This window comes from Rissa tridactyla, chromosome 8 (genome assembly GCF_028500815.1).
Source record: "Rissa tridactyla isolate bRisTri1 chromosome 8, bRisTri1.patW.cur.20221130, whole genome shotgun sequence".
Classification (NCBI taxonomy): Eukaryota; Metazoa; Chordata; class Aves; order Charadriiformes; family Laridae; genus Rissa; species Rissa tridactyla.
In genome coordinates, this window is record NC_071473.1 from 42272174 (window position 1) to 42296612 (window position 24439).

Consider the following 24439-nt stretch of genomic DNA (forward strand, 5'->3'; position numbering starts at 1 on the left):
AAAAATCCAGTGGAGTCCTTGTTTTAGGCCTGGGAATCTAGATTTGGGCTGCTAAAAGCCTGCTGTTCAGTCTGGTAACTTTAATCCTTCTCTTCTGAAGAAAACTGCATGGCAGTGTGGGGGAATTACCAGCTCAAAGCTTGATTTCTCACATTTTTTGAAGCTTTTTTGCAAGTAGTATAGCTAATTGTTCCTCTGAACCTCCAACATCCAGGAGAGTGCTGTCATGTAGCTGAACAGTATAATTGGAGGGAAAAAAGATTATTGGAAGAGCTATTGAACTACTTAGTAGTAAAATAAGGCACTTTTATAATGCATTTCAGAGGTGAGAGCTAAGTAGTCTGTCTGCTTAATAAAGCAAACAAAAATGACCTGCTTGTTAGCTGTAAATTATCCCATGTTATACTTTTACTGACTTAAATGCCAGTCTCTTCCTTTCCTGTGACTGGAACATTAGGAAATGAAGGAAGTTCTGAAGACAATTCTGTGATGAAAATTCATTGTTTAACTTGGGCAGTCCAGAAGGCTGTTTCTGCAAGTATAATCTAAATTCATCCTGTGTCAAGGGATAGATATATATAGATAGATAGATTACACGCATTTATATCTATTTCTCCAATCTCTTAATTGAACTGTGGCTGGAGGCACTATAGTAATTATTTTTGGTTCTATGTTAGAATAATCATCTTTAGGAGATACATCCAATAAAGGCTGGGTTCTGTTTTCAAATAGATAAATGACACTCAATTGACTGCTATAATGGGTGTCAACCTTCCCATCAGTCTGAAAGTTTGCTAGGTAAGTTAAGAGACGTCATACGCTGTTCAAAAGCTGTATCAAGATAAGATGAAAAAGGGTAAAAGCTATTTTTATTGATTCATATCAGATACACTCAGAACCATTTTGATAGCTCTGTATATTTTATTTGAATGCCATTGTCACTGTCAGCTGTTGAGCTATCTCAATGCAGCTGAAACATAGATCTCTATTTTTTTTTTTTAAGGTATCCTCTGATATCTATTTGTCAAAAACTGCCGTAGGTGGTGAGATACTACAAACCTGCCAAATCTGAATTCAAAGGAGTAACAACCACACCCGCTGTTGACAAATGTCCCTGACGGCGGTAAAGAGATCTTGCATTTGAATTTTACTGCTCTGTCTAGATATCTTACTGTGACTTGCAAGCCCTACTGTATGCAGCTGGGTCAATGGAAGCTAATTTATTTAGGGATTTTTATTTAAATAATCTGTTTCTTTTCCCTAGGGACAGCATATTTGATGTGGAAGTTCTAGTCTGTTTAGCTTTGCTTGGGAGTCACATAGTCATGTGGGAATGCGAACCGTTCTGTTGACACAGCTATGCTGATAGGAATTAACTTCTGACCAAGCTATCAAATAGAGATGTCAGAAGATTGGAACCAACAAGTTGTAGTGCATTAGTCCCTACTCTGGAGACTAGATGAAAATGTACTGTTAGAAGTCTATCCGTCCAGCAGAGTGCAACCCTCAGTGACATCTGAAAATAATTGTATTTAGAGTCTTTTGTAAGTTCATATTGTCCCATATTTTGGTAAAGAGAGCCCTAGAGCAGGGTAATTTCATATAAATGTCTGCTGAGATAGCGGTATGTCCCACTGACAGTGGGATACCAGCATAAAGTGTTAGAAATATGTTTGGCTATAAAACATATTATGTGGATGAAGTAGTTGTCATTTGTGGAGCAAAAGTTAAATATGCCCATCTAGGCCTGAAATTTTCTTACAAAATCTGGTGTAATTTGATGTGCCGTGCTGATGCATTATGTAAGAATCCTGCTTTTCAGATTCAAAACTTATATAGTGTTTGGCTTTTTCTAACCTAGGATATCCTAGGTTTTCTTAAGAGGACTAAAGCCAAGTTTCTAATTAGTCTTATAGGCATTTATTGATAATGATAGTGCTAACATTTTTTTTTTATTTATTATTGATTGATAGATTATCCTGTTATTCATCATATAAATTCACTTGGAAAAGCAAACCTGAGATTTGGAAAATGTACAGATTATCTGCTTAAAGGGGCAAGTTGTTTCTTCATATTTGCCATACAACTATTTTATACTTAGCTGAGAAAATTCTGTTCCATTTATTCCTCTTGAATTCCCTATATACATCTGGCTTAGTGCAGTCTAAGCAGTTTTCTCACTGAAAACCTTTCAGCTCTTCATTTTGCCCAGGAAATGAGTAAAACAACTAGGCTTTTTCATTCTTCCAAACAGATGGCTTTTCTGGCTTCCCTCTATACTTAAGCCATCCAGCGCTGACAATTAGTAGCAGGAAGCAAAATAAGAGTTCTAGATTTCTGAAGTGTTACAAAGATAGACAAATCACTTTCAGCATTATTTCACAGAAATTATGTGGTTGCAAACAAACTTGATTTATGTTAGCCTTCAAAATCTTAGCAGATTAGAAAATAGCCTTGTTCAGTACAAACTTTTAAGAGGGCTACTCTCACTAACAGTGAGAAGTGTAACTTGTTTTCTTGAATATATTCTAGAGTACATATATATTGCTGTTTAAAACGTGTGACTTGTCTTAAATGAAGAATAGTTTCAGCCTAGATTTCAGCCATTCAACAAGGTGACAAGGCTGTTTCTCCATAAAAACCAGTGTGAACACTGCCACGCAGTGAGATAAACTGTCATCTGTTCATAACACGTTTAATGTTACAGATGTTTGCTCACAATAGCGGAGTTGTGTTTTTCATAGAAAACTGGTATTATTTACTTTATCACAAAACTTTACTCTCTTCTAAATGGGTGTCAGCTGAGACATGCAGCAAGAAAAAAAAGTCCATTTGTGAGAAACATTATCACTGATGCGTCTGATAGGTTCTGCGGATTGTCAGTGACATGCCAAGTCACTTGATGACAAGTTTACTTATAAAGATCGTAGATGGGTATATGTGTAGACTTAAAAAAAATAAATAGGAATGTGATCACTCAAATAGGATGATTATAAGATGAATAAGCAAGAAATGTAATTTTCTGATGTGTTCAAGATTGAGTTGATTATGTTAAAGTCTGAAATACAAGTTCTGGTTGTTGAAATGAGTGGACATGAGGAAATACAGTTGACGCTTGACTTACTGATTATATACCATTATGAAATGATCTGTCAGTAAAAAAGTAAAGTTTCAGTAATGGGAACACACTGGTTATTTGTGCAGTTTTGATAAGCCTTTATGCAATGCTACTGAATCTCAAATCACTTATTTTTCTTACTAGTCATTTGTTCAGCTGCATGGGAGGTGCAAAAATAAAGCAGTTACCATCCACAGAGTCTTTTCGTAATATAAATGAAGCTGAGAAGATCTCATTTCCAGATATGTTCCTACTTTCTCACTTGGAACTCGCAAAGAAGTTATTATACATTAAGAACTTCATCAAGATCCATTTTTGGAATAACTTACCATATGAGAAAGTAAATCTTAAAGTACTTTGTTGAGAAGAATAAAGAGGGCAGAGGAGAGGAGGCATTTGATTCTTACAAGTAAGTAACAACTTATCTCAAAATAAATTGTCAGCTGTCAAAAATGAAAAATAGCAGGTTTTGTCTCTTATCTCACAGGACAGTGTCAAGACCTTTTCATTTTCATTGTTTGTGAATAGTTTTGCCCCCAAATTAATATTTTTCTAGGTGACAATTGTGTTCTGTCCTGTGTGGTTTTTAACGTACAAGCTGAAACAAGATGTCGTGGTTACCATGGTGATCCATTGCTTTTCCCCCCACCCCGCTCCTTCCCCCGGGGTGTCTGTGAAAATGCCAAACCCAAAGGACCAGAGATGCAGCACTTGCTCATGCTGTGAATGTATGTTTGTTCCCACCGATGCGCACACCTTCTCTTTAGGACCGTTAAGTAACATTACTTTGAGATTTTTCATCTCTAACAAAAGAAATGCACTCATACATGACAAAATGCGAACTGATTGACAGCTATTAATTCAGTTAGACAATATTTTCAATTAAATTTCTAGTCTAGTATTGAGGTTTTTATATGTAGACTGACTTTGCAATTTAACTGTAGAAACAAGAAATAAGACATAGATTTAGCTATGAACTCCTCTTTGGTGTCCCATCTTCTGAATAATGTTTAGTAAAGAAATGTACTCTCTTCTGCCTTGTTTGTTTGTTTGTAGTATAATTAATTTGCTTTCCAACCAAGTTAGGTAGTGGAGGTAATTTGTCTCTTAAACTAGATCAGTAGCAATCTGAACTTCATATGCGACCTTGACTTTGCAGGCTGAAGCAGAGGCTGGTCTTCCTAGGCTCTTTCTGTAGATCTTGAAGAAGATATAGGTTACGGAGGCACTTTCTAAGCTTCTGCTCTGCAAGCCTCCTCCAGAAGATGTTAAGTTTCCTGATCACACTCTTAACCTAAATCTGCAAGTGCCTACCCTCCACTCTGGACTTGAGTCCTGAACAGGGATCTCTCCTTTTTAAACTGTCAGTGGTGCTGGTGTCCGCTCCTGCGTGCTGGCAATTAGGTTTAAATCAAAATTCAATCTTTCATATCCTGTATGAGAGGGCCCTGATCACAAGCTAGGCTTGTCTTTAAAAAAACTTTCCATTTGGGGGGGAAAAAAAAAAAAAAAAAAAAAGGTGTGCCTAAAGGCTAGGCAGAAATGTGCCAGGTCCTATTTTGGGGGGGAGTTAGACACCTACCTACATCTTACTTGAAAACTTCTAATCTCTGTTCTTCTGGTTTACATTGACCACATGACATGCTGTTCAGTTTGAGTAACAATAAAGCCCTTTATTGTGGTCTAGGACCTGAAGGAATAGGCAAGGTAGTCAAAACAGTAACAGGGATATTCCATGACCTGACGCATCTTCATGTAGGTTGTACATAATTCAACGGATTAGTGCAGAACCACTAATACCCGAGAGTGCTCCATAGATGTAACAAAGGGAAGATCCTAAAGGAGAGGGCAAAGATAAAAGTGATTGTTGGGATAGGAGTTCCTAACATCTGTAAGGGGTAAAACTCCTAGAGTAAGCCAACTAACAAAGTCAGTGCTGATGTGAACACTCCAGTAAGGTAACTATTAATATGGACTTAGGCAAAAACACCTGTGCCCATTCTAATCCCATTTAGTCAAAACTTTGCTGTCTAACACACGTGAAATCTTTCAGAACCTGGAAGTCTCTGGACTGTTTGTTTTCTTGAAGCTTGAGTCAAAGTTTATACACTAGAATAATAACATGCACAAAGTAACTGAAATAAAGAAAATAAATGATAAAAAAACCCCACAACCACCACCCCCCCATTGCTTGAAATATTTTAGACATCAATATTTCAGTTTTTAAATGTAAAAGCTCACTCTTTGGCATTAAAAATTAAGCAGTAGAATACATTCTGAAAAACAAGGAGCTTCCTTCTTGGTATACTGCTTTTATGTTTAATGAATGCCAATCCGGAATGTTTTTCTAATAATGTACTACAGTCTAGCTGTCATTTCATATCTACCTGACTCTGAAGTCTCTACTAAAATTAGAAAAAGCCATTTAAATGGGAATACCTCAGTGAGTGAGAATTGGTTCTGCATTGTACTGAATATAGTCTAGTGAATTTAATTAGTAAACTCTAATTAACTGCAACTTTTTAGACCAATTTGTATTAGATTGCCCCTAATTTAAATATATAGGCATAAAATGGAAATAATGAAGTAACTTCCTTAACGTGTTTAACTTTTGTGATTGGCAACTTGCTTTTTCAACGTGGAATATGACATCTTTCCTAACCAAAGTCAACTCTGCAAGTCTCGTAGACTCTGCAAGAGGGTTGTGCGACTCCAAAATTATCTAATGTACATATCCTTTATTGATGACTGGAGATCGTTCTGTTTAATAAAGAGCTAAAACTTTGATTTCCCCCGGCCTTGTTCCTACAAAAAAAAAAAAAAAAAAAGGTAAAAAAAGGCATTCCAAATTTATGGCTGGAGTGAATTTATTTTGAGATGACCCAGATGACCTCTTACAATCCTGTGCAATTTACCACAATTGCATTTTTCAGTTATTATTTTAGTATTTTTTAATTATTATTTTTGACATGCTGACTTCCATAATTACTGTAGTCTTCATGCAAGTAAGTATTTAAAGTAGTGGAAATATTATAAAAAAACTATGCATTTTGTTACTGTATTACTGAATTGATAATATCATAAATTTTAATAAAAGTTGTGGCAAAAAGCCAGTACAGTCTGTGATGTAAACTGGCTACTGAAGCCACACCTAAATGAGTCAGTAGGGTATGTCTTCAGGCAGAAGTTTTATTTTTTAAAAGTTTAGACACAAAACAATTTTGTGTATCTAAAGCATTTTGCTTCGGGTAAAAACACTGAAAATGCTTTCTTCTTGTTGCTGATATTAAGGCAAACCTAGCCTTTTTCATATTTGTACTTTACATATGGCAGCATGAACGGAAAAAACGGGCTCTCCAGGGAATAGAGCAGGCAGAACTGAGCAGCAGAACAGAGGACCTATAACAAAGGAAACATGAAGTGATTCTGTGTAAGGATGCATATTTAAGCAGAAAATTGTCTTAACGCTGTTAATTTTTTTTTCTTTTAGCTCAACAAAAACTTCCTTTTTATAACTTTAGGTTCTTTTCTGTAACTATCGTTGGAATTTTTTTCTTGAGAATGCAAATGCTTTTTTTTTCTTTCAGAAATATGTAAATACAAAATCCAAAAGGCCATCTATAAAGTACCTACAAACAAAATTATTGAGATGGTAATTAGTGAAGAGACATGTCAGTGTTGTGCGGAGCCAACTCCCATCCAGTCCAGGAGGGTTTATTAGTTTTGCACCATGCTGTGGAAGTTGACCCAACTGAACCTAAGCTGGCTTTAGGAACAGTCTCTCCGCTCTCGTCCAGGACACCCAAGTAATTCCACACAACCAGCCTGTCCAATACGCCTGCCCTTGAGTCAGAGCAAATAAGCCCTAGCTGAACTCTGGAGATGAATTCGGCTATAATCTTCCTCGTCCTGCATGCCCTTTTTAAGAGCCAGTGTAGATGCAGAGCTGTAGCCGAGAACATCAGCCCTGTTTGAAGCGCAGGGTTGGGCAGGAAGCAGTAACACCTTCCTGGGGCATGGTGTGGAGACCAGAGTAGCTGTCACAGAACTAACCTAGATGTCCTTAGGATCAGCTTCTCCATTGTGCTCTATTGTGAAGAGTGAACTTTGCTAATCTTTTGTCAGAAGACAATCACGTTTAATTTGCTCTAATAATAGGAGAAGCGATTAAGCTGTTTCATGGATTGAGATAGGTAGAAACAGCGATGATGCCGCTGAAAGCATAAGACATGCAACAGCTTCATCAAAGCTGGACCTTGTGGTCTCGGGCAGTTCTTTATGCACAAACATGAGCTTAGGCTTCAGTGATGGGGAGGGATATAAAACAGCTCAGCTCCTGATGTAGAAAGTACTGACTTGCTGGGGCGGGGCCTGATCTAGTATTTTTTTTAGCTTGTCCCATTGTAAGATGCTGAAAAGCTGTCATTAACACCATTTTCCCTGGATCAGAATAGTGGGTTGTGTTTTTTTATTTATTTTACTACCCATATTATAAGGCCAGAGAAATTATTGCCCTATAAATGAGTAATACTCAAGGCTGCCCATAATAAATACAGCTACCAATTATTGGTAGAAGATAGATGCTGTAGCATGGAGGAAACTGCCACCACAAGAGCTAGGAATGTGATAATAGTTTGCAGGGTATATGGGGAGCAACAGGGGCTGACTGGAAGTGAATGTGCGTTGGAGAAGGGGCTGTGGTGCTGCTAGGCAGGAGCGTATTCCTTTATTCTTAGAAATTATTTAAAAGGTGCTATAGGATACTGTGGGGAGGGGACTGCAGGGTAGCATGAGTGGATGAAAAAGAGATTTTGAACTGTGGGGACAACAGAGTGGATGTAGAGCCCCAGCCAGCTTCAAACAAAGCAGGTTTCTCCAGGTTTAAATGTAAATTCTCTTGGGCGGAGGTCTTAGGAAACTTGCCTGATCTCAGTCTTAACTATGTACGGAGTGCTTTTTTCATTGCTTATTAATGTGCAGCCTCTGGAAGGTGAGCTGAGCCAAACTACCCTGTAGGTACACAATGGCTGGATTCAGTCCAGGGAAAAGCCGGGGGCATGCAGAGGTGGGGCAAGAGCCTCGGGAGGATCCCTTTCATTAGCAAGAACCATTACCTGAAACATCACACCATTAACGACAGTTGCTCTTTGTTATCATCCCGTCACTAGACATTAGTGCTTCTTAGGTGAGATGGCAGAACATAGTATTTAAGGCCTCCTCGGTGAATTCATGGCAAACCCTGGTGTAAGGCGTGGTTAGACAATAGAGTTTGACTGGTTTAATCCTGTTGCCAAAAAGCTCCTGCTGCCAAACGAGGATTGTCTTGTTCCTCCCCTCTACTGGCAACTCTCTCACCCCCGTCTCCAGGCTGGCTCTCATGTCAGTCTCCACAGTGAGCCAACACGGCTTATTTCCTAACTGAAAACTACCACACCAGAAACAGGAACAGTTTCTTGGTGGTTTAGTAAGTCCGAGTGGTTTACCGTGCATGCGGATGAGCACCAGAGCGGGCAGCGGGATGCTGGGGCAGGGAAGATGGGGGGGCAGAAGAGTGCTGCCCTGTGTGCCAGCTGGCCATCGGATTAGGTCAGCTCCGTTGCTCGACTGCACGCTGAAACAGCCACGGGAATTTGAAAAAAAAACCCAAAACCAAAAACCCAAACAAGAAACCCAATGGATTTTGCACTGAAGCAGCTGAGAAGAATCCTCAGTTCTGCTGTGAAAGCAGGAACACTTGTCTGAAATGCAATATCTTCAGCCGCTGCAGCTGTTTAGCCAAGTGAACATTTCTAAATGCACTGCAATTTGTAACATTTCAGTGCTTACAGGTGCTCCTGCAGTAACGCGAAAAGCTCCATTCCTCTCTCAGATTCGGGCCCGCAGACAGAAGACTGCATGAGAACGGTGGCAGAGGTTCAAGAAAAAAATTTCCTTCCCTCTCTTGTGGGATTTCAGTTCTTTTGAGCCTAATCACAGAAGAGTTCCGAGTCAGCAAGACGCAGGGGAAACTGAGAACTGCTTGGGAAAGTGGAGAAGCTGCTGAGGTTTTTCTGCAGACTCTGGCGTCGCAGAGCGAGTCTGTATGGCTACACTTGCAATTTGGGCAATTCGGATTTTATTAAATCGGCTTGCTTTACAAAAGTATCTATCAGTTTAATCACCAGTCAGTAGCTACTTTTAAAAGTAATTGAAAATATTCTTGAATACTTAGTCTTCTGTTACAGGAAACGGTTATAGGATTTCCAGCAATTTGGTAATCTCTTAATTGTTCTTAGTGGAAAGGTTCTTGAATTTCAAAAGCAGTTAGCAGAAGACTTGAGTCTTTTGTGTTTCTTGGCTACACGAAGCTCTTACAGATGCGTTATAACCATAGTGTATCAGGAAAAAAAAAAACAACGAGAGATTACAAGGATAGTAAAAACATATACGGTAGCTCCTCTCCCTCTGTAGGAGTACCGAGGTAAATAATCTCCTTTTCGAGCAGGCTGCGTGCGTTCAGCAGCAACTCTTGGTGATCACAGACACGTTACCGGAGAACGAGGCGGCTACCAAAAATAAGCGATTTGAGAGCCCGATTGGTTAATTCTTAGCCATAACGTGGAGGGCTGGAGCACCCCTCGGTGCCCGTTCCTGAGGCGCCGCCGGCGGCGCGGGAGCCGGGAGCGCGCGCTGGGAATGCTTCGGGACCGCTCTGGGTGCACACGCCGCCGTGGCGGCCGGCGCGGGGCCTGCCCGGGGCAGGAGCGGCCCTGGCTCGGCCCGGAGAGCGGCGGTTCTCCTCAGCCGCACGCCGCCCCCCTCCCGACCGCAGCCAACCTGCGAGTCACCCTCCGCTGGCCGCCTGCTGCCGGCGCGGCCCGGCGCCAGGGCGGCCCGCCGGAGGGGGCGTCAGGCGGGACGGCCGCGGTGGCAGCACCCACAGCCGCCGGCTGCCGCTTCGGGCCGCCCTCCTCCTCCTCCTCAGCCCTGGCCGGGGGCGCGGAGCTCCGTCCGTCAGGGCGCCCCGCCAGACACCCGCCCCGGAGCCACCCTCCCTCCCCTCGCGGGATGCCGCAGCGCGGCGCCGCTCGGCCCCCCACCCCCGCCCGGGGGCGGCGGGCCGCCCGTTGGCAGCGGGCAGGCCGGGCCGGCCGCCTCCTCCGCCCTCTGCCAGCAGGCGGAGCTGCAGGGAGCAGGTCCCCGCCGCAGCGGCTGGAGGGGGAGGGGAAGGAAGCGGAAGGAGCCGCCGCCGCGCTGAGGGGAGCAGGCGCTGTGCGGAGCCGCCGCCGCCGCCGCCTGGTGCGGGCAGGACGGAGGGAGCGAGCGGCGCCGGGGGCTGCGCGGGCCGGCCGCGCCGAGGAGCGGGCGCCAGGTGAGGGCTCGGGCGCGGGCCCGGCCCCGGGGGAAGGGGAGACCCGGATGGTGCCGAGTTCGGAACCCGCGAGGGGAGGGGGAAGGAGGAGGAGGAGGAGGAGGAGGGAACGCGAAGGGGGGAAGCCCCCACGTGACCAGCGCGTGCGGGGAGGAGGTGGTGGCTGTCGGCGCGCGCGCGCCCGGTTCGAATCAGCTGGCCCGCAGCGGCGCCTCGCGCGGCGGCCCCGCCCCCCCGAGCCTTACGTGTGCGCGTGCCCGGCCCGACGCGGAGGGGGCTGGGGGGGACGGACACGTGCGCGGCGCCGCGGCCGCCATGTTGGGTCTGAGCGCAGGGCGGGCGGTGCGCGTGCGTGTGTGCGCGCGGGGCCGGACCGGGTCGCGAGGCGGCGGGGCGGGGGGGGGGGGGACGGGAGAAGGAAGGAAGTCTCGCGAGGTGTCGCGGTCCCCGCGGGAGCGGAGCCGGCTGCGGGATGGCGGCGCAGCGCTGGGCGTGCTGGGTAATGGTAACGGGGGCCCGGGGGGCGGGGACCCTGGGACCAGCCTCCTCCCCGCCATCGTGCCCCGGGCCACACGGGGAGCGGGGCGGGGTTGGGCGCCCCGGGGAAGCGTGACTGGCTCCGCTCCGCTCCGCTCCCTCCTCCCGCGCCGGCCCTGCCCCGCCTCGCCTCACCTCAACTCACCTCGCCTCACGCAGTGCCCACCCCCCCCAGGCTCTCCAGAGGAGTGCAGGCTGCAGCGTCCTGCCCCGGGCCGCGTCCCACCGCTCACTCCCCGCTTCTCCCCCCGCACCGTCGCTGCCCTTCCCTCCGGGCCCCTCCGGCCGGGGGTGCTGGGCTTGCCGACAGTGTCGCTGGCGCCGTCCCGGGCTGGGCCACGCCAGATGTGTCCCCTGATTGTCCCCCGCTGCCCTGCCGTGTCACCTGCTGGACAGGGCGCCCAACTTCACGGAGCTGACTTGGCGGTGCCTCTGGCTGCGCCAGTGCTGCTCTCGCAGGGTCCAGCCTGTCTTAGCAGCCAGAGGTCCTTTGGCCCTTCCTCGACCAACGCGCAGCCTTGGGCCGTGCCCTTGGCCCCCACAAGCACTTTGTGCTTTTTTGCTGTCTCGGCACGCTTTTCACACCTGTCCCATGGTGCTCCTTCTGAACTCGCTCAGGTTTCTGGTGCTGAACCCAAACTGCTCCTACCCTGTAGGAATGGTGATGTTCAAGGATGCAGAGGTCCAAAAAGAGATATATTTAACGTCACAAGTCTGATCTTTCTTGAGGCTATGATATATGTCCCATTACTTGCCGAACCTGTAAACTACGTTGCTGTTTTCTCTTGTATTTGGAAAAATAACTCCAGTAGTATCCAAGTATCCCAGCTCAGCAATATCCCCTTTGTCTCATAGTCCTGATCTCTCTTAAGGGAGAGCATATGGTTGGGTTTCTTCCTTATGGTGTCTTGTGTTCCGTCCCTGATTATCCAGGAATGGTGGCGGTTTTTGTAGTCTTGGCGTATAACTATTCACTTTGCTAATCTAGTTTTAGGCTGCCACATAACTGATACTAAATTTTTGTAAAAGAGTATGTTCTTTAGGCTTTGAAGTTCCAAGTTTTATTTTTGACATATGCTTGCAGTTATGAAACGCATTGTAGTAGCTCATCAGTTGCTGAACATATATTTGCATGTTTTCCATTGATACTGTCATTATTACTGTACTGATAACCCAGCGATCATTTACCGAGGCTTTTCAAGTGAAGCTCTAAGTGTGCTCGGTATCTCATATTAAATACTAACTTGTGCAACCTTTTGAGAATATGATTTTTGGGTGTATTTCTAATATGTTGTTAGATATGACGCCCTGCCTTGCATCCTAGCTGCTACAAGGACTGGTGATCCAGTAGCAGTTGGTACATTTGGGGTTCGCAAAATTCGGTTGTTTTCATAAGCAAATATAACTTTTCAGAGAAGAAGTTGACAAGTTACTGTTGCAGTTTGTTTTCAAGTCTCTTTTAATCTTACTGTACTGCCTTTCTAGTATTTGCTTAATCAGAAGTGGAAAAAAAGTTTATTTAAGGAAAGAAGATGGTGTGTGTTAAACAGTAGGGGAGAAAAATGCAGTCCTTTTAAAGTAAAGAGTATGTGGTAAAATGTTCAAAACCATAGCTATCAGGTGAAATTTTCATCCAATTGAAGTCACTCATGAAAATCCCATTGCCTTAGAAGGGGTTAGCAGTTAGTAATTTACTTTAACGTGTGACTTTTGGCAAGTCATTCAGAACGTGAACAACTTTGGTTGCAGGGTTTCTCCAGCACTGTCATGCTTATTTCATAAAAACATTCTATGTTTCGAATTTACAGTATGGCTTTTTGTGAAGGACTCTTGCACAGTAGAACCATGTGTGTCAGTAAGCAGCAGCAGTTATGACTTTAAATTAAAATATTTGTTGGTAATTTATGTGTCTAGTTATTTAGTCCACTATAGGTAATTGTTGCAAATCTCAGTTGTACCACTATTAACTGAAATGATCTTTTCTTTGCATTGCATACTCCAAGTCTATAATTACGAAGAGATAGGCTGTGTTAACTAGATCAGTTACTAAGCTATTTAGTCATGAAGTTCATATATTTTGTCTCATAATTTTTAACATTTCTGCAAAAAGAGAAATAACAAGTAGAATTTTTGAGCTCAGTGTTATTGCACTTCTAATGTGCAAAAATAACTAGGTCTCTATTTCTCAAAATTGGGAATGTATCCTAGTATGGGCTTCTGTTCTACAGTTGAATAGCATGTGACTGCTCTGATATTTATGTGTGTTTCTAACACACTTGTGTAGTGAGATTCCAGCCTGCTGTCCAGAGTCTCATACAGAATGAAGGCTTTACTTTCCCAATATTTTCATGAGACTTAAGGGGTTTTTTTGGTGTCTGGTTCTTCCAGATCATTCTACGTACTTTGAGTAGGTTGACTTCTGGTCAGCAAGAGTCGTCTGATTGTTACAAGGAGGAAGGACTTTTACTCCGCTCTTTTACCACCTTGTTGGATAAGGGAAATAAGAAATGTTTTCTTAATGTTTCTAAAAGTGCTCAGGAAGTTGATACAGAAGTCTTTGCAGTCTGTCTGTCCTACTTCCAATTGTGTGAGGCAGTTTTTGTTTTTTAGATTAGTCTTTCACATTTGAAAAGCTCTCTTTAAAGTCCTTAGGGTTTGCTTTGTTTTGGTTTTCCCAAAAATGGGGATGCATTAAGCGGGAACTGATGGTGCAGGTCTCTCTGGTCATAAAGAACCAGATTTGCAAGAGATAACTTACAAGTATTCAGCACTTGCTTATATACATAGATTTACATTGCACTTACAGTTCTAGGATTGCAGTAGCATAAGACCCATTGTTCTTTTTATTTAGGTCAGTTTAAATGTACTTAAATTATTCCAGACAGGTATTTGTAGAACTTGTCCTTAAAAACCTTGAAAAAGAAAAATTCTGCTGACTCTTGTAGGTGGGAGCTAAGTTGCAGAAAGTGAGAACCTTTCTCACTTCTGTAGTGAGGAAGTTGGGTTTTTTTAGTTTCCAAATTAAGTGTTCTTTGCTGGAAATCAAGCTGCTGATTATAAGAACTTGCTTCTGGTAAACTTTAACACTTAAGGGTATATTGTTCTAGTTGTAAGAACATTGTAAATATGGTTTCTTCGAAAACTGCCTTGGTTGTAGTCATGAGAGTTTATTTTAGTTTTGTGAAGACCTTCTTTCTGTTTGAATAACTCATAAAGCACTTAAGATATCCAGAGTTGAACATTAAATAGTGTGTTCTCTTTCTTATTGGACAAATAAGAAAGGACTTTTTTCAAACAAAAGGACTTCTAAAAAGAATCTCTGGTTAGGTGCAGCTTTGTAATCAAAATACTTGGTTTTGGTTTTGTAGCATTGATAATTTGTACAGTTTGTGTTCAAAATTTGTGTATTTGTTCCAAGTTTGCATTTAACTACTTTCCCTTATATTTTTATATTTATATAGTTTTTTATATTTTCGGACAAAAAGCTTAGTAGCTTAACTTACAAAAAGTGTTCTTTAGAGGTACTTTAATGTTTTAATGCTTGTAATGAATTCAGCTAAACATAGAAATGCAGAAAGATCAGCTAGTCCGGTCCTCTGCCCTTTGGAAGTGTACGGAGATCATTCCCTCTGATGATGAAGTTCCTCTTTGTGTTGCTTTTTTCAGCAGCTCATCACCCCATGGTTGAAGTTTTATCTGATACTCAATTGAAATAATTTTGCTTTGCGTTAAGCTGATTGCTTTGTGTCTTGCTTCAGAAAACAGTTGATTCTCCTTGTAGTGATGTTTTATGTATTAGATGTCCGTTAGCTGCTCTCCATTTTTTCTGGTCTACTGAATTTCATCATAGGGCATAGGAAAATGAATGTTGGCAAGATAGACAATTCGATTGTCCAAGATTTTAAAGATGTTTTTACTAGTTCAGATTTAAATACAATATATAAACACAAATATTTGTTTTGATTAGTGCCAGACAAACTAGTGGTAAGAAGGGTAAAAACCTATCTTTTAGAGAATACGTCAGTAGTAGAGCAGTGGGATTTTGTCAGTGTTTTACAGCTTTGTCATGAGAAATATCTGATTCATGTCCTTAAAATGTAGTGTTTTGAGCTTGGTTTGAAACACTTAGTTTAGTTAGAAAATTTGAAAGTCAAAAAGGAAATGAGCTTTCTTGAGAGTTTGCCTGCTTTTTGTTGTTGATTTTGTTTTACTGGTGCATATATATGTACATAAGATCTGAATTTTTCAGAGCTAGTTATTTTTTTTTGTGAATTGAAGTGTCTCTGTAGTATCTCTAGTATAGGAAAGGAAAACAGGGATATAGCTCAAATTCAAAATTGGAGGAGCTATGCAACTGGGTTACTGTGCCACATACAAATACATCAGTGGGGGAGGAGCATGGTAGAGACTCCTCTGTATATTTGTGTTTGAAAGATACTCTGCTTGTACTGTAGTGTTGAAGTTAGGGATTTTATCTCCATAGCTAAAGAATCTTAGAGGCACCAAAAATAGATACTGTCAGAGATGATTTGCCATGCTGGATAGCTACTTATTAATTAAATGCTCTAAGGACATTTCAGATTGAAGGCATGCATCGAATGGAGTTGTGCAGGTGTATTTTCTGAATTTCATCCTGTTTAGTCTTTCAATTTGTGACCTGGATGATAGAACAAAGCAGATTTACTAACTGCCTGGACAGTGCAAATCTTGGAGGTAATACAAGCATTAGAGTGTGAAATGGTCTTGACAAATTGTGAATGATCTGAACTATATGGGATGCAGTTCAGTAAAGAGAAACACAAAGTAATATGTTTGGGTGGCAGCAATAAACTTAAATATGAGAAACAACTGACTGGGCGACAGTTCTGCAAATAAGCAGCTGTATCACAAAATGAACAGAAAGGAATCATGACAGTTATAAAAAAACAAGAGTCATACTGGGATATATGAGCAGGTTTGAGCAGACACGAAATTTTTTCTGTAGTACTCAGGGTAAGGTGTCAGATGATGTACTGTCTCCATTTTTTGTTACTCCAAACAGATTTGGACCAATTGAAGAATATCTAGAGAAGAGTTGCAATAATGACCTTTGAGGAAGGACTGAAAGAATTGCATTGGTTTAGTCTATAGCAGAGATGGGGAAACATAGTACTAGGCTTCAAATATGATAAAGATTGCTACAGAGAAGAATGTAATAAACTGTCCTCTCTAGGTAGGATAAGAAATAATGGTCCTAAAGAGCACAAAAGGAGATTTCAATGTTAGGAAAAGCTTTTCAGCTCTATGGATAGATAATGACGGGGTTAAATATCTGAGGGAGGTAATGGAATATCTATTGCTGAAAGTGCTCTAGAAAAGGTTAAATAACCTCCTTTCAGAGGTGATTTAGGTATAGTTGGTCTGTCCTTGGCACAGGAGGTAGGATGACTTGTCAGCATTAGCTCTCCACATTTTTGTGATTTTTGTAACTTTGCTGACCATGATTTAAAAAAAACAAAACAAAACTTCATGGTGGAGCAAAAAAAAAAGTAAGTGATGTGACAGTTTGCAAGATTTAGTTTAAAAAAAAATAAATCATCAAACATATTCATTAAGGTTTTTTTAATGAAGCATTTATGAAAGCCTTCTGTAATGTAATATTGAAAATAATAGAGACTTCCTTGTAGATTTAATATCTTTGACTTACCTTTATGTTTTTTTTATGATCCACTGGAAATAAACTGAGCTAGAGTAAAAGTCTTTCAGAAGACTTCATTGAAGAGAAGCAAAGTTCAAAAAATTAAGTCTACGGAGCCAGGGAATCAGGTGCATTCCAGGCTCTGAAATAAAGCAAATCATGAAACTTCACCTTCTTTCTGTAAAATAGAGATAATGGTTATTATTGGAGAGATGTATTTTGAGGGGTGATCATCACTTTTAAAGTATCTTCAGGTTCCTGAAGAGTTTGTTATATAAATGTGATGTTATTTAAAATTGGTTTGTGTTTCATGAATTAGAAATGGATTTCAGTCTTTCATGTCCATTGCTGTGTTAATAGTCACAATATGGAAAAGCCTGAAGAGAAATGTATGCCTTCTACTATATATACTAGTTTTAAACAAAATTTCTCCTTTGAGATTCATTTATGTGATTTAAAAATATTTGATTAAATTGGAAGAACTAACCTTGGCACAAATGAGTTGTTAAAGCTTTTTATGCTTAGAAGTACTGGGCAATTTGATAAAACTGTGTTTTGAACCAGATTCAGTTTAATGAATTATTCTGCACTTTTTCTATTCAAAATCAACTGCCTGCATTCCATGTGACCTTGTTCAGGCTTTTCTGATTTTTGAAATTTGACACAGCTGCCTTGGGCTTAATGACGAGTGAAGGATAGGCTCCGTGTCACTTATGTATGTGCTCTGTAATTAAGAAAAGGGTTAAAGTGAAACAAATTCTATCACATTCTTGACATTTTAAAAGAGTGTAGAGGATTTAGATTAAAATAATGCTTTTGGTCTATTACTGCTTAATTGTAATTAGGCTTTTAGGGTGTTTTGCCATCTGACCAATGATATGGATTAAACTTTAACTTCACAGAGTATCATCACTGCCTTTGTTGTAGTTGTCGAGAAAATGGTCCTATCCATTGAGACCATCCATAAAGTGTTGGTAACTGACATGGTACTGTTTTTAGATCCCGATGCAATGTTTGCTTGCATATAGTTGCAATTGCAGCAGGATGCGGTGAAAGTTAGTTCTAAAGGTTTCTTATACTTTATTTCAGTTAAATAAATGTGATCTCAAAGCTGTTAATGAGCATCCTGTTTCTAAAAATCAATAAAGGAAGAAAGCAAACACTGTTTTTAGAATAAAGTCAGAAAAGAAATTTGTTCCTTTCCTCAAGCATTTTAAGTCTTTCAGGGATTTTCCTTATGTGTATCACTGCAGAACAGAGGCTTTTTTGTAGAGTATTATAAAGAGGTCACAGTACCTCATGCAGTAAGGGCACAAAGGCTTAAGTCTTAGGCAGAGACAGATGCACCTATTCCCTAAGCTCCACCTGAAGGGCTGTAACTGAGAAGAAATTGTCAGACAGAATTCTCTGAAAAAGGCTGTTTTAACCTGGAGTTTCAAGAAGAATTTCGTGCAGAATGGGCTGGGGGACTATATAGACAATGACTGACTAAATGACTTGGAGTGGGAATTTATTAACATTACAACAGATGCTGGGGTTTGTTTACTTGTTTTTTTCTGTTTCCAAGTGTGTAAAATTTATTTGTCAACTTTAAAAATTGTATTTTATTAATAATTCTAAAGTTAGAATATATTGGTACCTGCTTTTTCTTCCACCCACTGCCTTCTTTTCATTTACATGCACTTTCTCTGTACATGTCTGAAAGTCAAGAGTATAACTAGCAGTGAGTTTTACTGGTTAGGTATACATGATTATATTGCATTTGTTAGTAACTACTCTGACTAGATTGTCACTTGAAAAGATTTGATAATGTTTCTGTGGTTTGCTATCCTGCCAGCACTGTTCTTTGGGTATTTCCTCAAAAGCTAGGCTTCAGGAAAAAGGAAGCTAACCAGAAGTTTCTCATTTATTTTCAATCCTCAGTCTGCAACTTTTGTGTTTTTTCTTTGTTTGTTTGTTTTTCCCTGGAAAAATAGGCAAAATAGAAAGTCACTGCAGTTTATGATTTATTTCTTTTTAAACTGATTTTCTATTTTTAGCAGAATCATGGTGTTTATTGCGTCAATTTTCTGGAATTTCTGCTATATCCAGTACATTGCAAAAAATGCAGAGAGGCTGAAAAAATCATTATTCATGGTATCATTGTGGAGGCTGCAGTAATGCAATTACTTTTCATATATGCTTACATAGCTTTAAATCCATCTGTGAGGAGGTGGTTTCTAACAGAACAAAGTGTAGTTATCTCATTTCTCTTCTCTGAGGTCAGCTGAGAATTTCTCTGGATCATGTAATTGGGAATCCACTGATCTTTAAGAGGATTCCTAAGATACTTCAGATGGAAGAAGTTCTTCACATAGCTGCCACCTCACAGCCGGTGCTGAACAGGACAATGAGAAATACTTGCTCTTCTTATGATGTCCTAGTGCAAGTAAAGCTTCCCCCCCTCTTCTCACCCCTCGACCCCAAGGTGAAGTCTCTCTCTTTCATATTTCTTTTCCTACTTTACACTTCATTTCAAGACTTTTTAGATGCTAAGTCTTATCTCACTGAGGTTCTTGACATGTTGTTTGAAAGTCTTAGTGGTTGAACCAAAGAGAATTCTGCGAATCCTCTATATTTTATTCTCAAAAATGGTTTGCTTTATGGAGTACAGTTTGCTGTCGGGACCATTCAAATTATACAGGTGTGTAAGTGCTAAGGAACAGATTTCTTGCTGTTAAGATCTAGACAGTCTTTTTCTGTGGTTTTCTGACTGCCCCTCAGAAAAACCCCACAACAACAGTATAGGTAATTCATTTCTTGTTAGTATTTGTGAATTTCAATTATGTCGCTCATGATCTGAAAATATCCCTGGGTAATTACAGCCCAGAAACGGTTTTATTGAAACATCCTATATTGCATGAAGGGTTATTTTTTTCTCCTACTGAAACTCTGAATGTAGAGAGGGATTTTTTGCAGGGATATGGAGGTAAAGGCAGGCGAGTTAATGTCATTTCATCCAGTGTGACTCATGTCTCATTGATTTTCCACTTGAGAGGTAACTCTGGTGATCAGAGTTCTGCTTTGTGTTCTGCTTTTAGGGTATAGCTCATAAATGAATTTAGTTGCAGTTACATCAACGGCCCTTTTAAAAAACTCTTGCTAGATTGGTGTACGTCTGTATTTACTTGGCCAAAGAAATTCTCCCGAAGAAACCATCCCAAAAGGTCAGGAGATTCTCCATGAGAAACAGGAGAGCTCTGGAGAGGCTTACTGTGTAATATTCTTGGTACCATTTTCAGTTTTGATTCAGGTGTCACTATAGCTTTGTTATATGACTTGTACCAAATAATCATGTGGACATTTCTTCTCATCCTATCTGTTCTGTCAGTAAGCCTGATTTGCAGAAGTGGCATGAGCTAGAATTTAAGTTCTGTTTGCTTATCCTCCCTTAAATGTGCCCTTTACTACAATGGGCTATAGTTACAGCTTCCCTTTCCCTCCAGCTAACCTCAGCAAGAGAAATGTTAGCTCTTGCTACTGCTTTGAAACAAAAGTTTGCTTTTCTTATACTTAGAAATTAACTTCTGTCGAAGTCTGGACAACTGTTTCTTTTTGACCTTCACTGACTGTATTTTCCATAATGAGAAGATGTCAAAAAGAGCCCAAGGGTTTGAATCAGTAACAAATCAGAATATAGAAGGTCTGGTTTTTGTTCCTCTGATGCCTTTTTTGTGCCTCAGGTTCTGTCAGTGAAGACTTGCATCAACTGGACTTCAGTTAAATTTTCAATACAATTTTAACAGTTTTATATTTGAGTGAACAGTAAAACAGAATGAAAATAAAGTAAAACAGATGATGGTATGACCTTTGCTTTGCAGAAGCAGACATGAAGAACACTTCCCTGAAGAAGTTCATAATTCCAGTATAATACAGGTTATGGCTGGGCAATACAGATAGATGGAAACAGTAAGATGGTTGAATTATTTCCTGTGCATCAGTTAATAAATATTTTTATCCTCATCGTGGAAGATTAGAGTTCCAAGTTAAAAGAAGTAACTTACAAAGCATAAGGGAGAGCCTGAGAGTAAGGCTTCGCATTACGGCTAACCTGATCCAATGGCTATCTGTCACCGAAGTACATAGTTGTAACCCCTGCTTTCCACTGGCACCTGTGCTCATTTGACCACTACAGTAAGCCTGTTTAGGGAGCTAAACCAGCAGAAAAATAATGGCTCTTTTGTAGGGGTTTGTATGTTATAAATCAGCTCATTGTGAGATCGGATTGAATAGTAAAGGAAAGACATGGGAAAAATCAGTCTGATGCCACACGCCTGAGAGTTACAGGGGAGTGGGATTGCTCCTTTTTGTAGATTAAATCACTTAACAGTAAAATGAAATCTCACCTGGGAAGTCCCGTTGGAAAATTGAAGAGAGGATGATTGAAGGCTCACCAGAGTGGGAATCAACGCCATTGCCAAGGAGTGAGATGATAGATGGGTGTGGCTTCGTTTGCTGTGTTAGAAAGACGTAGGGAAAGTGGTGCCTTGGACAAAGCAATAGACTAAGGAAATGCTCTTTGGAGAAGTATCTAAATGGCGATGAGTGGAGCTGGAGTAGAGAAAAGAGCATTGCAGTCATTAGGATGCAAAATTATGAGACCCTCATGAGATTTACCCGTTTGGGTAACAGTGGAAACCTTTCTAAATCAAGCCAAGTGCTGAAAGAGAGTTCAATTACTAAAAAAAATGTTTGTCGTTGGATCTTCATAACCTTCATTGTCAATGAATGTGTAACCTTTAACATAGGCTTCTGGAATGGTACAACATGCTTTTAATTATGATTCTGCTAACTCAGACATGGATTTATAGTTTTATTTCCTTAGTGGCTGTTTAAATACATGGACATTGTACAGCTGCTCTTCTTCATCTTAATAAAAAAACCTGCTTTTAATGTTTTCCTCAGCTGAGCAAGGATAACCCAAACTGTAGGCACACAGAACTCCAGAAAGGAAGTAGTGCCCACCTTAGCTGGCACATGATTTAAGATGGGGATTGTCAGTCAAAATAAGCAGATGTTTTAAATGTTAAAATATGGTCAGAGTTGTTAATTTTGATCAAATACTTATAGAGTAATGATATTTTAATAAAACTATTTAGCGATTGCAGAAAAAAACACCCCTCTACTCTGATAATAGTCTAGAGGTGATATAAATCTGATGTCTCTTGATTTCACCACTGTCTTGTGTTAGAGTTGTAGAAGGATCTCACAAAACTGAACGAATGAGTGATAAAATAGAAGCAGGAACTCATTTTCAGAAATGTGAAGTAACGCATGAGAATAAAATAACTTTATGCAAAAAAAACCAACCCTGACTTTAAATCAGCTATTACTGCTCAGGAAAGTGTTCTGATAGATGTTTCTGTAAAAACATGAACTCGTTTTTCACTAGCTGTCAAAAAAGGTAAATAGTGTTGAGTATTCTTAGAAAGGGGTCATAACATAAGACATTACTATTCTATGGTAAAAATCCATGACATACATAGGTCATGCTTTGAATTTGATTATCGCACACTGATCTCTCTGCTAGACTTAGTACAGAAAAAGGCAACAAGAATAATCAAAGGTTTGGGATAGCTTCTCTATGTGGAACACCGAGGAGATAAGGGAAATAAAATATCCATTAATTCCGGGAGTGTACAGCAAAGGTATGTCCTCAGGTCTGCCATGCCATACATGGTTAGGTTACTGTATTTTGAGTACTTCCTGTGTTTGTAGATACAGTGAAACTAATTTTTAAAGGTATGGGGGTTTAATGTATTATTTTTTTCTTTTTTTCTTGATAGAAAGGAATGTGCTTAATTGCTTATTGCTCTAGGAGAGATAATACATCATTGAGTTATGAGGGCTTTGTGTATTCAACATATAGCAAAGGCTGCTTAGGGTCTGTATTCTTACTGTATTTATTTTTTTTTTCTTTTATGGCTATAGCATTATGCCATGGGTAATACAGTTGTTCATAGCTGAATAATTTCATATTTTTGTACAGAAATCTTAGATGTTTTCTAAGAGAACTGACAAAGTTATTTTTTGATAATATTTTAGAAAAGGCTAAGCAGTTTTATGGATGGCATGTAAATTACATTTGTCAAGTTAATCCTTACTTAATACTTGATGTCAGCTCTTCAGTGGTATTAAGGAATAAGCATAGCACTTGGTTTTACACAGCACTGTTAAATTCCTCAGAATAGTTTGAAAAAACTGTGCCTTAAAAAGGTTTGGTAGGGCTTTTTAGGACATCGTTGGCAAACTCTACGTGATTTATTATTTTAAAAAGCCATGTAGAATTTTCTGCTTGATGTCTGTATAAATGTAAATGTGCATATGACTGTCAAAGCAAATGAATGTGATTTCCAAGTTTGTAACTGCTTTTATTGATTATTTTCAAATTCAAGAGAAACATAAATTCCAGACTGTATCTGTGGCAAACTCAGAAGCTACTGGTCAAATTTGGTTTGGTCTTGTACAAAATGAGGATCTGGAGTAATTGGATCTCTATAACTGAATGTTTCGGAGGGATAAAAATCAGGAAAAAAAGTCCATTTTACATTATATTTGTGTAAGTCAGTATGTAAGTCCATAGTAAATAACTTGGTTGTTTAGTTTAAGCTTTATCTAATTTCTTCAAATCAGAAGTTTCTAAACGTGTTGTCAGTTGATACAGTGTGTGGGCAGTCTGGTGTGCATTTCAGAGCAAAGCCCATGCCTGTGGAGAGCGAGAACTTAACTGCAAGCACAAATTTTGTACTGCTGAGATGGTTTAGCCATTTAGGAAACTGTCTGAACTCTGGCAATCTGCTGATGTTTGCTTAGGATAGGTATGGAAATTATATAATTCACACTCTCTGCCCCAGCTTCTGGCAGCTCCTTCCTGTTGCCTGAATCGGTGGTACAATATGCTGAAGGTAGACAGTAGCTCTCTTTTCCTTTGTTCTTGTGCTTTGAGAAATTCTCTAGTGGCTGAACCTGGAACTTGAATAGCCTTTTCATGTTTCTTCAGTCCTTACCTGCTGTTACAGGGTAATTGCAAGGAATGATAGGATGAGCATCACCTTTTTGGTTTTGGAAATAGTTACTACTAAGAATTTTAGATACCACAGACAGACATTTTTATATAAAAGGTTAAATGATCTAATTGTTATTTTATTAAAATGTGGTCATAGTTTGCACTGTATTATTGAATTAATAACTGGTAAAGTATAAAATCAGTGAAATATTACTGTAGTCGTGAGGCCTATCGTCTTGAGACAAAGGGTGAAATTTAAAACTGTCAAAAATTACTTCAGTTTCAGAAAATTAAAATAAGAAAAGGCAAGATGCTTTTTAAAACCTTGAAGTCTAATGTGTCCTATTAGGGTAAATAAAACTGCAAACATATACCTAGGTTACTAGTACTGAGTGTATCCATTTGAAACATTTGAAGTTATAGTTGAAAAGGCATACTTTGTTTATGTAGTAGGTTTCCATCATTGATAATACCATGGATTTTTTTTTCTTTATTCCTGGAAAAATGTGTATAGGCAAAGTCATAAAAAGTGAAGCAGAAGGGGGAGCTCTAAGTAAAAGACAAAAATCTTATTCTGACAATAAATACATACAATTGAAAGTAGTAAGGATAAAGAGTTAAGACTGAAGTTGCTGTAAAAGTTGCGTTGGTTACCTAACCTTGAAGCCTTTCCATTTTGCCGGGTTGTGGGTCTTTATACCCATTTGTAAA

General features: G+C 40.1%; 1 protein-coding gene across 3 annotated transcripts in view; it reads left to right on the plus strand.

Annotated features, from left to right (window-relative positions):
• Positions 1 to 10333: 10333 nt before the first annotated feature.
• ZZZ3 (zinc finger ZZ-type containing 3) overlaps positions 10334 to 24439 on the plus strand; it is a 62173-nt gene continuing 48067 nt past the window's right edge. For 2 of the 3 annotated variants that reach the window (XR_008468015.1, XM_054211516.1), the window contains exon 1: positions 10334 to 10469. The gene's annotated coding sequence lies outside the window, so the exon portion shown is untranslated. Of the gene's footprint in view, positions 10470 to 10886; positions 10969 to 24439 lie in introns of those variants that run through there. The other variant, XM_054211517.1, reaches the window with a different exon arrangement.